This window comes from Pangasianodon hypophthalmus, chromosome 6 (assembly GCF_027358585.1).
Source record: "Pangasianodon hypophthalmus isolate fPanHyp1 chromosome 6, fPanHyp1.pri, whole genome shotgun sequence".
Lineage (NCBI taxonomy): Eukaryota > Metazoa > Chordata > Actinopteri > Siluriformes > Pangasiidae > Pangasianodon > Pangasianodon hypophthalmus.
The window spans coordinates 6,513,585-6,529,733 of record NC_069715.1 but is presented as its reverse complement, the minus strand read 5'-3'; positions in this window follow the sequence as shown (position 1 = coordinate 6,529,733).

Genomic DNA, 16,149 nt, shown 5'->3' with positions numbered 1-16,149 from the left:
AGCACTATGTATTGCATTTGAGTGAAGTGTCAGGGTGAAGGAGGCTACAGCATTGAATACATAATCACAGAAGCTGTATCTAAAGCAGCTGGCTGTCACCAATTTCCAGTAAGTAAGGCATAAGACTTCCATCTGCTACACTTACCGCTCGGTTTTCAGTTTCTGCTTTTAAAGTGTTAAGACACAGGCAAATGTGATCAAAGCTCCTCTTTTCCTTGAAGTCTTTAAGCCTAGCTTAGAGGGAAAAAAAAAAACCTTACAAAACCACATTGAGTTCTTAATGGAATGGTGTAGCTATTTCAGTACATGATCACACGTCATTCCTTTGGCTACACAAGGGTCTTATTTAAAGATGTATCCATAAACAAACAGACAAAAAAAAAACATCTACAGTTTAACCAGGAACAGTATTCACGAAAAATGTTATGGTTAAAAAAAAAAAAACTCCGAAATTTAGGAGAAACTTAAAAATTGACGTGATTATCCATTTAACACTCACTCTTAACACAAGTTAATTCACAATGCTTCTAAAACTGTAAAGGCTTAAGGTGCTTTCACATATGTTGTTTTTCACATCTTTTGAAATGGAACCCTGGTGTGTTTTCCCCTCAGTGCAGTTCTTTGGGCAGATGAGAACACAGCAATCACAATGCAAAAATCATTTGACTTAGAATCAATCCAAATGCAGGATCGTGCCATGTATTTTGGGTTGCATGCTGTATATTTTAGGGTGCAGGATGCATTTTTTTGTGCAGATGAGTACTGCTAAACTGAGCCAAAACACAGAGAGAGCTGTAGCCCTGCAGAAATGTGATGTGTTCTGGATATTTGGACCAACAAATAAAAAGAGAACATAAATGCTGGATGTGATACACACAATGTTTAAAACTAAATATAATAATTTATCTATTATTTATCTAATAAGTAATTTAGTATGTTCTCATGTTTTAGACTACTGTGGTGTTCTGCAGATCGCCCAGGAGGAGCTGGAGTGGATCGAGAAAGAAAGAAAGTAACAAAGAAACAAAGAGGAAAAAGGAAAGGAGAAAGTAAGAAAGAAAAAAGGAAAAACTGAAAGAATATTACAAAAAGACGGGGGGGAAAAAGTATAAGACAATTGGTAGACAACTAGAATTGGAATTAGAATTGGAATTAGAATGGGAAATAGAATAGGAATTGCAATTAGATTTAGAATTAAAATGGGAACTAGAAATGGAACTGGAATTAGAATTAGAATTAAAATGAGAACTGAAATTGCAATTAGATTTGGAATTAAAATGGGAAATAGAATAGGAATTGGAAATAGAATGAGACTTGACACCATGTTCACAGTCTGTAAATGTTTGTTGGACTGTGTGTAAAGTATTCATCTAAACATCACTGAAACTTCAGCTAAAGTCTGTGCCACTGCAGGTTAAGTCAGAGAGCTTTGCTTTTAAACCCAAGGATAACACTTTTTACAGTTATAATACATGAAAAGGCTAATGTGCATATGTGCTCATTGTATTAACATAGCAGCGTTACCTCTCATGCTTACAGAGAGGGTCGCATGTTCACACTCTCTCGCCTTTTCTAAGTTAATTAATGGCAGCATCTCGATCAATGGCAGCATCTCTTCTCATCAGCTAGACGTCAAAGAAAACATTTAGCGTGCTGTGAACGAGTTATTATTTTCTTCATCGTTTTGTTCCATCCTTGGACCGGCATGCGTAGGCGATGCGCAACTGCCAGGCGCAGTAATTTGAGTGAAAAAAAAAACAAAAAAAAAACATTCAGCAAGAAAGGAACCTTTTCAATCAGAGACGCGAAGGCTGCTCCTGATTGTGCAGCCAAGGCAGAGGAAGCGGATCCAGTTTGAGACGAGCACATAGCAAAACAAAGCACGCCTCGTTTCCCAGCAAATAAGAGCCTCTAATACAGAGCGAGATCGGCAAACCCCGTCACATCCGACACAGCAGCAGCCTCCCTAAAAGTTTTCTTTTGCATTCCTCCTCACCCTCGCTTCCTTTGTGTGAGCATGTCAGAGAAACAGAGGAACTGGGAATGAATGGGGAATTTTGTACACACGCAGCACTTTCTTCATCTTCCACCCGAGGCAAGCGCTAGTTTGACTGGAGGAAGCACTAAACCTTTTAGCATGCTTATAAAAGCAACAATGCCTGAGTGTTTTCTGTGTTTTACAGTTTTACGCAACTATAAAAATTTTTATGATATTCATTCTATTTAAAATCACACGGAACGCTTTGCAGTGATGAGCCCTTTAGGACTGTAGCAAAGAAAATGGAGGCTGCTCCAAATACACTACTTGATAAATCTAAGTCTTTTGAAGTATAGCAGATGTCAGATAAGACTTCAAACTTCTTTCCAGCTTTATTTAGTGGTTACATAATTTCTGCATGTAAAATAGTTCAGCTTTAAACTTTTTCCTGCACATTTTCTGTAACATTTAATTATAATAACCAACAAATCAATATTTAACTAATGCTTTCATAATGATGAATTAGTACATGCACTAATCAGGTAATAATGAAGTGTACACATTAACAGCCTCTGAGCCATACATGAATAGCCATTAATAATGATAATAGTTAAGCATTAACATATTGTTAACTCATTCTTTTAATTAATATCATGACTTATGCATTATTTGTTTTTTCAAGTACAGTAATTATTAAATATTTACCTTTACATTATGAAAAATCTGCTTTTGAATGTTTGTTTTCCAGCACTCCTAAATTCTAAACTAAACCTAATCCTTTATTAGAAATAAAAATGAGATACATATTGTTAAAAATTACATCTATCAGGTGTGTTTTCATACTTGGTTCGAATAGACTGAACTCAGGACCAATTCCGGGTTCACTTGGGGATGAGGCTCGTTATCGCCGGTTTGCCTTCACATTGAGGAATTCCTTCCCAACTGTGGATTGATTGCACAATTCCATACATCACTTTTGTACATGCAGATTTGCAGAATAGTGGCATTAGATTCATCTGTTCGCTGTTCAGATTTGGACCTAGCGAAGTATTTTCAGCAGATACAACTGAGCCCTTAAAAAAGTACTGTAACAGAACCAGTAACTTCAGTGACTCCAGTTTTTTGAAGCATGAACCATTTCTGGTTCTACAGCAGATCTGATGGAGCCAGTCACGTACATTTATTTGAATTATTTAACTGAAGGCAGCTCATTGAGAAAGTGTTCAGAGAGATTTACCCTCTCTGGTCTAATTAGTGAAGTGACAACATGGTTTATGACATAACCCTGATCTATATGCCAAGTGTCAGTAAGATGTGCTTAGATGTCTCTGTTTTCTTTGGCTAATAATAAAATAAACTCTCTCTAGACTTTCATCCCCCAACTCCAGTCGTTGTTAATTGGGATCCTGCAGCTCAGTTGATCCTCTATTAGTCCATGCATCTATAGAGCCATCTACTGGCACCACAGAGAACTGCACCCCAAGCTGCCAAACATGTCAACTCCATGAAATTAACCAAGGATGTATGCTAGAATGTTCTTTCTATATCCATGTGGGTTTCCTATGAATTCTCCGGTTCCCTGCCACCTCCCAAAATCACGCCAGTAGATGGATTGGCTACTATAAATTGCCCCAAATGTATGTGATTTCGTGTCCATGGTACCCGGCAATGTACTGGAATCCTATCCAGGGTGCATTGCCACCTCACGCCCAGTGTTCCTGGGATATGCTCCAGTTTTACTGCAACCTTGCCCCAGGTAAAGCACTTACTGAAGGTGAATGAATGAATGAATGAATGAATGAATGAATGAATGAATGAACAGGGGATCCCTAACCAATACAGTTCCACACCAGTACACATGAACTGCTTAGAAAGGCTTGAAGGTTATCTTGATAGGCATCTAGGGTTAGGAAGACGAATATCTGCTTCTCAACACTCTTAATTCACAGCCAAAATGGTTCCAGCATCACCTGGACCCTCAAGTCTAAAGCTTTACAAAGATTTTTATGGCCTGCACTAAAAATAGATGATGCTATTTGTGTCTTTAGATACACATTGTCATAGTACTTTTAATTGGGAAGTTTAAAATAATAAAATGTTCTTATTTCTTCATTATTATTCTTTCAGACTGATACATGATATACATTACAGTAAACTTTAGGGATATATATAGGGGCCATTAGACCTGGCTCTGTTCTGATAAATGACACCAAAGCAGCTGAAATTGTGTTTGCAGACAGAATACCAAGTCTTAAATGGTGTAATCGAATTTAACTGTATGCTCATGGGTGTAAATGAATGTTTGGAGGAAAAGGGAGAATAAATACATCTGACAAGCACAGTACTTTAGCTAAAGCAAAAAGGGTGTTTGTGTAATGAAGTGACTCGGGTGAACATTTGTTTGCTGTAATTACAGACATGCTCTGTGTGCAGCATTATCTGCAGTGTACCTGCATTCATATCCTTGTTTTTTTTTTTCCTTTTTTTAAAAGAGACCTTGTTTATGCTTTACAGAGAGTTTCGTAAGGCTGAAATCAATGAAATGAAAGGTGACAATGAGGTCTTTTTAATTTAAAGCTTAGGATCTTTTGATAATCCACATTTTTGTGAGAAGCACAGACTTGTAGGCAGTATGTTTAGCAGGTTAATGATACTCATGTTCTTAGACTTCCTGTGTAAAAGAAAGCAGGGCTCTTTCTGTTTTAAATGCTCAATGAAGCACTATTGAACGACAACAATGCCAAAGTGATCTAAATGTACAGTTACTGACAGGGTTATTGTTAACTTTTCATGTGACTAGTTGTTCACTCAGTCATTTGGATAATACATTTTTTTATAGTGAAATCCTAAAATGCTGAACTTAGCTAGAACAATCGCATATACAATTACTGACTACAATCATGTGACAGCAGTGCAATGCATTAAGTCATTCATATACACGCCAAGAGTTTCAGTTAACGTTCACGTCAAACAACATAATGCGGAAATGTCGGATCTCTGTGACTCTTACTGCGGCATAGTTTTCTGGGCTTTTTATGTACAGCTATCTCTAGAGTTTATACAAAGTGATGTGAAAAACAAAAACATCCAGTGAGTGGCAGTTCTGGTTGTTGTGAGAGGTAAGAAGAGAACAGCCAGACTGGTTCGAGCTGACAAGAAAGCTACGGTAAATAAAATAACCACTCTTTACACCCGTGGTGAGCAGAAAAGCATCTCAGAATGCACAACACTTAGAATCTTTGAGGCGGATTGCCTATGCTATTTTCCTCTTGGTGGCTTATAGGCGAGCATAATAGCAGCAGCCACACTGAAATTTTAATCAAAAATTTCTGACAATACCAGAATATGTCTTTGTTCACAATGGCATTAACTGGTAAACATGTCACGTCTTGTGTTCTAAGACCACCAAGCTTAACTCACAACCAAAGAATTCTTTCATGAAATGCCATTTTTGCAAAATCAGACCAAAAATCGTACAGCCTAAAGCCATCTTCCTCGCAGTCACTAGCGCTCTAAAGAAAGCCAAAGAAAACTTGATGTCCTCAGATCTCAATCCTCATCCCCCTTGATCTCTCAACAGCCTTTAATACTTTGAATAAGCAAATCCTCATTCCAACTCTTACTGACTCCAGGCATGATGCTCTGTTATAACCTGTTTTTAAAAATAGCTACAGGATCAATCCTAAAACATAACACTGGAAGATTCATTGTCACTACAGGTCAGTCTTTGGTCCACTCTTGTTCTCTATCCTGTATACTAAATCACAGGGCTCAGAGATCAGATCACATGGTATCTCCTATCACTGGTATGTTGAAGACTCAAAACTTTTCCTCAATTTACCTTCAAAGTCAAAGACGATTGGGTTTCCTTTCTGATTCTCTCAATTTAGATCAATAGGAATAGCTCACAGTCCATCTGGCACACACAGCTAAGAATCTTAGTGTGGTTTTAATTCTGCAAAAGATCTCTTAGATTTTTTTCTTCGCAGAATATAATGACCTTTAGAGACTAGAGAAACAGTATTATCTACATATGCTGGTTTAGAATTATGCAGCATTGGCAGCTCAGGTCGTCAACCTTACGGCTTCTGGCATGTTCTTGTCTGAGACTAAACCTCTCATAACCTGAAGTCTCAGGGAATCTGGTGGATTGAGCTTCCTCTTCTAGTCTGCCCACCAAGTATCTCCATTCTTTCTGAATCTTCATTCTTTCTGAATCATCATTAATTAATTGAATCATCATGATGTTTGCATATCGATTTTTTTTTACATGAAGAAGATGAATGGTGATTAGTGATTGGTCATTGGGAATAATGGTGATCAGTGATTGGTTGATTGGAAAAATGGAGATCATTGAATGGTCAGTCAGAAACAATGGTGATCAGTGAATGGTTGTTGGGAACATACACTCGTCCAAGCACAACTCAGTTAGGCATTATACACTGGTGGAGAGTCGACTAAACAGGCTTTCTCAATTCGTATTACCAGCAGCTGTGATGTGTGATTTGGAGAGCTGTATGAGTGAAGGAGAGTTACTAATGTCAGCTCAAAAAGTTGCTAGATTTTTTTTTTTAAATAAAATTGCTAAAGGGGTCTAGAAAGTGACCAACAACAAAGCAGCAAAGTCACCAAGCTGACAACACTGTTGCAAAATGACTAACTATATCTATACCTGTCTATCTGTCTTTTAGCTGTATATTTGAGTAAAAAGACAATCACCACATCACTGCATTAATGCCTCATACAATGCATGAACTTTTTGAACAATATAAACAACGACAACAAATGGTCTTCTTCTACAAAAGCACTGAAAATATAGGATATGTGTTTTCTGGACAGAGCTGGGGCCACTGTGTTGAGGCTGTTACTTTCCTGCAGCTGCACAGTGTAAGAGTTATTAATGACATTAGCGCAGCTGGAAATAGCAAAGCACTGGCACTGCTCTTCTCAATAGCCAGCGGGTGACAGACTTACTTTGTGGGCTGTAAGAAGGCTAATTAGTGTTTTTCCATCCCAGAGCCAGCATTCATGATTCTTAGCCAGACGTGACTGAAAGAGAAAGGCCAAATGGCAGCACTGGCGAAGGTTCGCGATGACAAATGGGTCCATCATGAGCCTTCAGAAAGTCTGAGCTATCATTATTTTCTGGAATGAGTTTCTTCTGAAGAGGCCATTGATCTTTCAAACATGACTTTATATACCCATTATATTGTGATGAACATGTTTGAAAGTGTTTTGATGTCTTTCCAGCAGATGGCACCAAGGGACCAGTAGTTTGCAAGGCTTAGACCTGTCTGGTGCTTCTTGTCTGTTGCACACTCTTCCTCTTGCTCTTATACACATCTACAGGTGGCTGCAGATGGAAAAGTTTTTGGTCATGTGTAGTTCGAGATTCAGTCATTCATGTTCAGCAAGTGGAGGGTAGCTTAGCGGTTAGAAAATTTGCCTCACACCTCCGGGGTTGGGGATTCGATTCCCGCCTCCGCCCTGTGTGTGCGTAGCTTGCATGTTCTCCCGTGCTTCGGGAGTTTCCTCCAGGTACGCCGGTTTCCTCCTCCAGTCCAAAGACATGCCTTGATTGGCATTTCCAAATTGTCTGTATTGTGTGAATTGTGCCCTGCAGTGGGTTTGGCACCCTGTCCAAGGTGGCCTCCACCTTGTGCCCCAAGTTCCCTGGGATAGGCTTCCGACTCCCCTGCAACCCTGTGTAGGATAAGCGGAATGTAAAAGGGATAGATGTTCAGCAAGTGTTTTATCCGGGTCAAGGTCATGATGGAGCCGGAGTCTATCCTGGGAACACTAGGCTTAAAGTGGCAATACACCCTGAAGGGAATGCCAGTCCATTGCACGACACCATGCATGCACTCACTTGCACCTCCTCCAGTGGTGTGGTTTTGCGAGTTGAGTGGAAACTGGTAAACATGGAGGAAATCCACAGAGACATGGGCAGAACATGCATAACTCTGAAGAGACATTAACCCAAGCTCAGGATTGAATCAAGGACCCTGGAGCTACGAAGCAGCAATACTACACTTTGCACCACCATGCCATCCCTAGGCTAAGCTTTCAATGAGAAAATTGCTATTAACATTATAAATTATCTAGCATATCAATTTACAAATTGATTTCCTATCCATAAAGGAAGTAAGAAAGTAATCTTTCTTCTTTAACGTAATTTGGCTTGTACTGTTACATGCAAAACCAGCTCATCATGATCAGCAGGCATACTGGGTGCAGTACTTATATATATATGTGTGTGTGTGAGACACTTAGAGACTTTAATGTTTAATGTGAGCTTAAGGTGCCTCAAAGGCCCTGCAAACAATCTACCTTGCAGTTGCTGTTAGTCCATGAGACAGAGACTTGAAACCAGACAGCTCAGCAGCAGCTTTTATAACTCTTAATCATAAATGTACATCATGTGCTTACATGGCCCTGAGAATGTGTTGTTAATTCAAGCCGACTTCAGCATTGTCCTCAATTGTGGACATGGAGTATTGCCCAGCTGCGTCTCTGAGCAAGTGGTCGCTCCTGTTTCATTGTGGCTCTCGGCTTCTGAACTCAGGTCAGACGGGAGGGGGAAACGCATGTGACGCCAGCCAGTCGCATTCTGGAGATTTCAACTCTGCAACACAACAGCGCTTAGTCCAGGCTTGCCAAAGACAGAAGGAACGTAACCACAAAACCCAGTGGCTGTCAGACCCAGAGTCCCCCATTTTTTTAACGAGAAAATCTTCCACTGCATATGCAGATATACAGTCCTTGATCCTTTTGGATTTACAATTTGGAGGAAGGCTTGCTAACTGTCAATGTTTGGGGCCCTTTCTCCAATGCTCGATGACCCCAAACACACCTCTAAGCCCTGCAAGAGCTATTTGTAGGTAAATGCTTTCTGTAATGGAATGGCCTACTGAGGCATCCAACTTAATTCCAATCATGGTGCTCTGGGAAGAGTTAGATCAGGTGGTGTTCAACCAACTGTCTGTCCTGCAAGAGACATTTTGTACTCAGTTAGTCATCTATTGCACTGTCACAAATGGTTCACTTCTTATTTCCCATTTCTCATTTTAGGCTTCAAAGAGGTGCTAACAAGTGCCCTCAGTGCATGCTTACTGTGGCCTTTGGTGAAGCCTGCATTGATGCAGACCAAACACCTGTCTCTTATCCAAAGCTGTTTGTGATTGTTAGCGAGCATCGATAACAGCAAATGGGATTGTTAAGAGCAGAGCCCTACTATGTCCCTTGTTATTAATATAACTTGATCAGCATTAGGGTTACAACTTTCATGAAATAAACAAAGCAAAATAACTGACTAATCTGAGTATGATCAATTACCTAATTTAGGTAAATGCCTAGCTAATGCTTATAGCCTACACATGCTTTTATATGGAGCTTCTGAATTTGCCACAATACATCATTAGAATTGGTCTGTGTACAATTTTTTTTTGTTTCGGCAAAGGGATTAATGTAATGATAATGAACTTCATTGTCTCCAAATGGAAAATTCTGTTCTAACTGGTCATTGAGTAATCTCTCTACTAGTATCAGTGAATGGTGAGCCATTGAGAAAGCACTGTGTTGAACACTAAAGGCAACATAAATGTGAATGTGATGAAGTCTTAAGGATTCTTCCAAATTCTCACTTTTATACCCTCAAGACTTCAATCCCTCACACGAATTAAACATCGCAAAGTGTGGACTTGGAGGATGACTGCAGGATATAGTGTACCATTTGGGACAAAATGACAACATTGCAAACCAACAAAATGTTTAGGTCTTGATTGATTGAGTTTCACATTAACCTGCTTGTATATGAAAGTTATATATTTTTTTCTCTATTTTTCTTCATTAAATTGTTTCTTTGGTTAATTTGAGTCCAAAAATGCTTCCTATGAAACATGAACAAGTATAACTTTAAAATTATAAATTGAGGTCTGGAGTGAAGGCTATGTTAGATTTATCTTATTTTTATTGCTTATGTGATGCCTGGATTATTAACATTTTCTTTTTCCCTGGCCATTTCTACATTTTTTGGAATTTTAAGACAGGTGCTTGGTTGCCTGCTACGCTGAATCATCTCTCTGTCTGTTTGGTTTTGAGAGAGAGACCCATGGCATTCACTCTGGCACATGTTCCCCAGACCTCACAAGTAGACTCATCAATCCCATCCAAAACTTACCCTCCGCAAAACCATAATATTTTTGCCCACAGTGGCTAAGACGTGGTGGCAGCCCATCACCCTTGCCCGAACTGCTCCAAAGACAGCCTCTCCACCTGTCAGGGGTCAAAGGTTAATGCCCAAAGATTAGAGGTTGTTTCCATAATGACCTGGGTGGAACTTTTGCTTTCATTGTTTGACATGGTTGTTACATGTGTTGAAAGTCTCATTCAACAGCCAGGACTTGTGACAAATCGAAAAGAGTGGGAAAGGTCAGAAAAGTGATGGAAGGTTAGGGATAGATTTTTTTGGGGGGTCACATCATTTGGACATGATATGCTGCCATTTAAAACCTCACTGTAGTGTTGCATCACTGTATCGCTGGCCTGTTGCATGTAATGATATCCAAGTGGCATTTGGGAAACTTGCCTACCACCTTTAAACTTTAAATACCATTTTGGTTAGGAGTTATCTAAAGTAAATGTGAAATATCTTTGTCATTAAGAAAAATGCTTTGCTTTAAATAGAGCACCTAACTGCCTTTGTCATTTAAATAATGGCACTGGATTCCTGAACTGAATGTTTGTGGCTCTGGAAATATCAAATGCGAGCCCACCTATTACCAAGCTCGAAGCATGTGGCCATCCATCCAAACCATCTGAACTAACAATGGGCAATAAAGATTAAGTGGACAATGTTAAACCTCTCCAAAGGTAACGCGTAACTTCTGTGATATCTGTCTGTTCCCCATGCTGATTGTTTAGCCCTTGTTGATCACCAGGACACTGAATGCCATGGACTTGTAAGGATCTCTTTTACGCTACCAGGACGTGAGGCTCCACTTTTAGCCGTCGCGCCACACTGGGATCGAAGGCATGAACGAGGGCCAATTAGGCTGAAAAACAATAGCTCTACGCGCTTCTGTCCAATTGTCATGCCTTTGTACGGCCCGACATTGTCTCTGTGGCTCCTGTTACCAGCTCCTGATAAACAGGGGGCTAAATTCGAAGCACAGTTGTTCCCATTGTCCTGCTTTCCTTGATACCCAAGCTCCCTTGATGCCTTGGCCAGACCTAGAAGGGCCAAGGGTCTCTGTTGGAGGCTAAGTGGCAGGATACATGACACAAAGAAAGATTCGAGGGAAGAGGCGAGGCACTGTAGACATTTTGTCTCAGATCATTCACTTGAACTAGTAGTGGTCAAGCTAATTAAAGGAGGAACAAGCTTAGTGCAGTACTTGATGTGGTGATCTTAATGTTATGATGGATGGCGTCAAAAGTGATTTTTGGGTTGTGTGTAGAGGGGGGAGGAAGATTAAGCCACAGCTGTTGGCCTGGCAAACGGGGTCAATGAAGGGCAGTAACGAATCATCTCAGCCTCCACTGATGGAGCAGGTTTGATTAATGAATATACTGTAATTAGAGAGTCATTTCAAGCCACGTTTCACAAAGACAATCGAGAGATGCGTAATGCACGCTTTGTTTTGTTCTCAAGGTAATCATGAGTGCGTGTTATGTTTTTTTGTATAATCTAGCTGGGATCTGTCCTCTTGAGCACATGTGGTGCAGGGATCTATATATGAATGTACCTTGAAGGGTTTAAAAAGCCACAGGCTTAACAGATAAGTGGGTCTTTAAAGAGCAAATAGGCTTTAAGGGATTGTTGTACATAATTAGTCCACAGGGAAAACCAAAAATTATTCACGTTCCACTCAAGCAATGCCTAGGACTCCTCAATTCCCTTAACAAGCAGTACACTGACTTTGATTTGCTCACGCATGTTTCCATTCTCCTGAACAGGTTACTGAATGTGCTCCATTGTCTGAACTCAAGCTGTGTGTTCGCAGACGTGAACGATTTACTGCCGTGTGGTTCGCGTGGATCAAACTTGAGATATTTTTGGCAGAACAAGAGTACACATGGAATAAAAACATTAGTGTAGCATGACTTCCTCTGGTAGATTTTATAGAGAAAATATTCACAAGGCACCATCAGGTTCCAACATGCAAAACTATGCCTGTGTTTTTCTTGCTTTTCTTTGGAAAGGAATAGATGTTGCATTAATCAGCTACTCTTTCTTTCAGATAAGTAGCAAGTAATTTATCACCCAGTAAATTCCAGCACAGGATTTCGGGCTCAAACTGGGAACAAAATGCTTAATTTAAATAATTGTATTTCCTATGTAAGATTCAGCCCAACAAACATGAAAGTTTGATATATTTTCAGCGACGTAAGTAATTGAACAATTGAATTTTTTTCTATCTTGTTTTAGATTCATTTGTATGTTTTCCTTTTATGATATGTAATGTACACATTATGACTGAGGTCAGTAATGCATCTAAAAAAAGATACTTTAAGTATTTATTTAAAATTATACAGTGACTCAGAAGTTTGGCGGCTGTAACACAGTAAAAGTGATCTCTCTGAATGTGTGTGTGGTGTGTGTGTAGGGTATATTTTTACCATGCTGGCTTCAAAGAATAGCTGGCACAAAGTCTTGATTAAATTACAAGCAGTCTGACAGAATGTTGAAGCTGCTATCACTGTGCGTGTGTGTGTGTGTGTGTGTGTGTGTCTTAAGTGCACTAAGGGTCAAGGCCAACTAGAAGGTGCTTGATAAGTGCCACTGGGACCACCATAAGATCTGTGGAATATCAGTTCATCATGTACCAAGTATGTGCCTTTATCCTTTTGCCCTTTATTTTTTTTTCTGCTCATCTTCCTAACTTCCTTGAGTTATTCTCGATTATTCTTTCTCCTCTTCCATTCTCTCCACCCTCTCTCTCTCTCTCTCTCTCTCTTTAAATATATATAATATATATGTTTAATATTCCCCTCTCCTTTTCTGTCGCGCTGTATTATGTCTACTCAGTTGCTCCCCCGAGTCACAGAGGCATTCAATTGTGTAGAAACCAAAGACAAACAAAAATCAACAAAACTTCAGTGCAGTTCAGCTCAGGGGGTGTGTCCATCTGTCTGAAAATGTCACAGCTCACTTTGGACATGGACGCACACACACACACACACACACACACACACACAATACCCATTCCTTGGTCCGTCTAAGTCCTCTTGTCATCAAGGCAGAAAACGAGGGTGCAGTTTGTTTTGGCTCTGATAATTAGTTTATTTTTCAGTTCGTATAAGTGTTAACCCACCCTTGTTTTTCTATTCGGGAAAAATTACATTTTGAAATTGAGCTAAAAGTGAAATTAAAACGATTGTTTAAACCGAAAAATTAAGGTTGGGTAAAGCTTTATTTAACGGTGGGTACACATGACACCTTCCTGACAACTCACGTTACCTTACATTAACATTTATTAAACTTTACTACAACAAGCATCAGCTGTCAGTGAAATAAAAACAAGTAACAGATTTTTGTTCATGTAAAGTTATGTCACTTTTCATGACGACTTACAGTACATTATAATGTCATGACAACCTGACAGCATAAACTGCATAAACGGTTTATAAAGCAATACTGGACAATTTATGAAAGGCTTATGTCATAACTCATAAGGTGACATTAGAGGGTTATGTGACTGTCTTTACATGAAGAGAGCACAAAAAAAAAACAAAAAAACATCAGTGATCATTATCTGTCAGCTGAATGAAATTATTACTTTAATTTCTTTTATCCTTATGTCAAAAGGTATTAATATTTATAAACTTTTTTTATTATTAATATTAAATTTAATTTTTTTTCAAATTGTGACATTTTCAAATCATTAAAAATCATTAAAAGTTATTCATTTGCCTGTCGGCTTCATACAATGATATTTAAATGCAAATGCAGCACTTCGGTTGACAAACATTTAATTCCAATAGTTAGTTACATTAAAATCTTTTCTACACTTACTACGGGATGTCAGTCAGTCTGTGCGTTGGCATGGCAACATGCATCACTAACCACCTGTGGCTTCTTTGGTAACTATTGGAGCAAAAACTAATGAAATACTGTATGTGGCCTTCTTGTGTCTGAAATGTCAGGTACTTTCTATTAATTTCTTATTAATAGAACTGTTATATAAAAGCAATATCACACTTGCGATCGTTCTGTTATACTGAATATCGGCACACCTGTGATTGGCTGTAGCTGCGAGGCTGCACGGTAATATTCAGTACAATTCTGCTCTTGCTCATGTGGCATTTCTTAAATATATCATGAATGTGCAGTTTTTTAATGACAAACATTTCTTATTTAATGACAAACGTATTTTTCTTTTTTTTCTTATTTTTTTATGACAAACACATTTATTGCTTTATAAAACTTTTTATATAATCTTTTAAAAACTTTTTTAAGTCCCAACCTTTCAAATAAAGTGCTACCAAGCATTTATGATCAGTAATATGAAACTCTGACATACTCAAACTACACTAACCAACAAAGTCAGTTGTCAAGGTAACAACGCAAAGTACGTTGGCCTAAAAGATGTCACACAACTTAATTCCAAAGGAAATCTTGTGGCTTGATCAGGTGTTATGTCAACTTCACAACTGTGTAAGCAACCTTTGTTGGACGCCAGTTGGTATAAGCCTTTATAAATGTTTATGTAGGCTTATGTCAGTTGTCATGAAAGGCTTACAGTATGTTGGTATCATGTAGCTTCTTGAATGTCATCCTTAACCAGCACATTACCAAATATTATGCACTGGCTCAGTTTCTCTAATTCCATTTTAAACATCATAAATAGAGTTTACTATATATTGATAATACTGAAGATGAAGATATGTTGGACATTTTAAATACTGTAATTGAACAGTGGGGTGTAATGTTATCCAAATCTCATCATGGATTAGTGGGACAGCCTATGCTAGCAGAACAAAATAGGAAGAATATGACAATCTTCGATCGATATATCAATGAAAAAAAAGATTTTAAAAGAGAGAGAAACAAGCTCAGCAGTTACAAGAATTACAATGTATACTGGTTGCTTACAGCTGTTGTTATTGTATATTGAGTTCAGATTCACTATTTGACTGCAGTTTCAACACATCGACATTGCACAGCCTGTGAAAAGTGAAGACTGGTCTAAATGGTTCTTTTTTCTAGGACAAGCAGGATTATAAATGTTCAATGTTTGGTTTGGGTGTTTGTGAAGGGGATTTCAGTCTACAATAGGCTTTTGTGCTGTTTATTTGGATAAGTGTGGTGAAGCATCGGAGTAATGCTCAGAGCTCAGATCCCAGTTTTCGCAGATAATATGTTATAACACTGCACTCTTATACTAAAGTACCAATTTAATTATGACAACCCATGGATATGCACAAAAACCCACAACTGGAACCCACAAATGGAATATTGAGCCAATAATTTGTGATGTTAGGGAGGTATTTATCACAGAATGATGAATTCAAATGTTTTATATAATAAGTAAGGAATAAAACACTTGAGATGGTACTGTTACAGGAAAATCATTGATGGAGTGGTGTGATGTGATCCAACATGAAGTGGAGTTACTGTTACCACCCTAAAGTTGATTATTTTCCAATAACAGCATTCATACAAAACAACATACTGTATCATGCTATAAATCTCCTGTGCTAACACATCCCAAAGTTGCTCTATTGGATTCAGATCTGGTTACTGAGGAGGCCAGTGAAGTACATTGAACTCATTATTCAGTTTGAGATTGTGCCTTGTGACATGACTCATTATCATTATCATAAGATGGGTAAATTGTGGCCAGAAAGGGATGCATGTGGTCTGCAACAATACTTAGATAGGCTGTGACATTCAAATGATGAATTGGTATTAATGGGTGCAGTATATCCCAAGAAGACATTCCTCACACCATTGCGGTGTTGTAATGGTGTGAGGAATGTCTTCTTGGGATATCAGCAGCTTAAACTGTTGAGACAAGGCAGGGTTGGTCCATGGATTCATTCTGTTGATACCAAATTATGACTGTACTTACTGAAATCAAGATTTCTCCGATTTTTTCCCAGTCTTCAACTGCCTAGTTTTTGTTTTCCGCACCATATACATAGTACGCTGAATTCCTCACAGCATC